The sequence below is a fragment of the Mesitornis unicolor genome, unplaced genomic scaffold (assembly GCF_000695765.1).
Source record: "Mesitornis unicolor isolate BGI_N332 unplaced genomic scaffold, ASM69576v1 scaffold23975, whole genome shotgun sequence".
NCBI lineage: Eukaryota > Metazoa > Chordata > Aves > Mesitornithiformes > Mesitornithidae > Mesitornis > Mesitornis unicolor.
Genome location: NW_010185183.1, coordinates 48,135 through 51,296, shown reverse-complemented (window position 1 = coordinate 51,296; position 3,162 = coordinate 48,135).

Genomic DNA, 3,162 nt, shown 5'->3' with positions numbered 1-3,162 from the left:
TACACTGTGGTCTCATGAAAATCATGTTCTTACCTAAATGAAAAAAATGCTTCCTTTTCAACACCTCTTTCCAATATGGGGAACAGATGGCTCTCTCCATGCTTCATGACTGTTACCACTTGATGTGAAGTATCTTCAGTGTTTGAATTTGACATATGCAAGGGCACTGCTCTCTGTTTTATCATGTCTTTCATATCTTGAAGATATTTAGGGATGCTACTACACATCAGTTCTGAGGAGTTCCTTAAGTTATGGTAGTCCTATTCTGTAGTCACTGTAAAAGTCCAATCACTGTCATGGAAAATACAGTTATACATCTGTATTGCCTGGCTGCCCATTCATGAAAAGTCACTGTCAAAAAGGAAGAACCATCTCTGTTTCACCTCTGTCTTTCGGTCAGCTGAATAGATCAGGGCATCATTCAGGTTCATGACCTCGTTCTGCTAGCCAGAGCAAAATCACATAGGAGGACCTGATTCTTCTCCAGCTAGCTCTAGACAGCTCCGGATAACTTCACTTATCTATGTAAAGTTTCCATTTATCTATTTTTGATGAATCATGTAAGAGCATAATTTAGTTGGAAACAAAAATTTTAAAGAATTTGAAACAATCAATGTTGGACTAATGAGCCTAAGAAACGCCACAGTTATTACCTACTTGTGTTCCAAACTGTAGCTTACTGTGTTGGGAGCTTCTTAATGAATGTGGGGGATTCATTAAAAGATTGTGAGCAGTGTACAATACTTTATATACCTAATTATTTTCAGGAATGACGTTTGTTTTTCTAAAGATTATGATTTACAAAATGAAAGATGAGTAGTTAAATTTCCTCAATTTTAAGTTACTATAATATAATAAGATTTCCCCAACTATTTTCAAGGAAGATTATGCTACTGGCTTTCCGCACTGAAGTAAATTAATGCTTTAATGGTATCTTAAATGGTAACATTCAGTAACCTAAGCTAGAAAAAGAGTTAGTATGGAAGTGAAGCATAAATACAACACATAAATTAAAGACCCCCAGCAAAGGCATGCTGTTACATACCAAACCTTAGAAAAAAGGGCAGAATCTTTATAAGTTGTCATTATGGTTTTGAGTGGCAGAAATGAAAAGCACTAAGCCTATTTGGAATGGTTATAATTTATTTCTTTTTCCCCAGAGACTTTTCTTCCTCCATTGGCTTCATGAACAACTGAAGGAAATACTAAAGAAAACAACTATTTCAGCTTCTGGGCAAGAGATGAATGACAGCAGTATTGCCATCTCCTTCTCCTTTGGCTATGTTTTAGAGTACATTAATAACCAATTACATAGCTTTGAAGTCTAAACATAGGCTGGTATTTATGTCTGGGAATCTTATTTCCACATTTCAACAGTTTCAGGTACATTTTTTTCTCCACTGGCTTTCAGATTGTTAATGCGTAGCTGCCACTTCCTTCTCCACTCCAGAAGGTCGCTGATGTGAATCCCTCTCCCTGCTGCCTTCGTCTCAACATACTTGGAGTTCAAGCAGTGACCTTGACATGCTCATCTTCCTGAGACAGGCATCATTTGTTTGTGGGTGTGGTCTTAAATGACTTGCCAGGTTGCCCCAGGAAACATCTGACTAAGCAATAAACTGAGACTACCTCCTAGTCTGTCCTTCAAACCATTTTCCTAGTGTCTACTTGTCTTTGGACAAAATATCCAGGCAGATCACATTGCCACATAAGCCTTTCTGCAAATGGCTTTGGGATGGTAGCGACTGCACATGCATCAACTAGAGATATCATGTGCTCTCCTTTCACGTTTCTATTTGAAAAACTATGTGTTAGGTTAAGAACTACAACGGTCCACTTCAACAAATTGATATCTGAAGCTTCTGTAATTCGGCATTCTATTGATAGTAAGGATTATTAGTGATGATATGGACAATGCAATAAAACATGATGAAAGGTAATGAAATCCTGCACTTTGTCTTAACAGATTTACTCACATACTTTCTTTTTGAAGTCTTCAACAGAACTAGAAGCTCAAGCTGCCCAGTCTACTGTTTGTAGGTTGTGATATCACCCAAACATGATTTGCCTTTCAAACAGGCAGAAGAATACTGCCCCAGCCCTAAAATATGACACTGATATTATGGAGTGGAGGAAACCTATTTTGAGATGATGCTTTCATAGCTTATGTTGAAAAATGTAATGGTTAAGCAGAAGTGATTAAAAGGTGGGTAAGTAGTGTTGCAACTCATTTCAAAGCAGTTTCTTTACAGTCTGCAGTAGTGCCATTAAGCTGTAACCTGCCGTCTAACTTCAATGATTTTGTTGGGAGAATGTGGGGAAGTTAAATTGAACTTTCTAATCTGATGTATACTAAAGGAATAACCCACCCTGGGAATTAACTTTTTCCAGACCAGAGGTGCCCAAACAGTTTCTTGTTTCTGCCAGAAAACACACCTCTTTTCAGCCCTTTTTTCTATTTCTGCTTTCCTGTATCTCCTTCCTTTAAATAAATGCTAACAAAAAAAAAAGTATTCATCTATTTTTCTTTGTATTATCTGAAAAGTATGGTTGTTAGGAGAGAAAAGTGCTCCTTTAGAAATCAGAGGGTTGAAGTGCTTTAATTTCAGCTCTCATGATTAAGGATGTACAGTTTAAAATTTGAGGGTAAATGAGGCTGGCATTCTAGAAAAACTCAATACAGTAAAACTCAGGTCCAATTACTTTCTTATCCTAGAGAAGAACACCTGGGTTACCGAATTAGCAAATAGAAATGAAGATTCACTGCGTACCACAGCAAAAATTAAGAGATAAGGTAAGAAAAAGGGAGCTTCTGTTCTCAGTCATGCCAGGGCTAGAGAACAATTTACTAAGAAGGATTTAATTCCACCACCTTTTTTAGCCCTCAATCATTTGATTTTGGTTTCCATGATGGAGAACAGATGTATAATGCTCACCTCAGCCCTCCAGTGTGACCTCATCCAATCTTTAGCACACTCCCATTTACCTGTAAGGGAGATACCAGGAAAAGAAGTATCACTGGAAACACAAGTTCTCTTTATCTGATGATTCATTTGATTGTTAAATGAAAACAGAAAAAAAAAAACAGATAAAAGAGTTGAACTAGTCAAACATAATGTGTTTTTACACTAACTGGACAGAATCTCTTTCTAGAATCCTTCA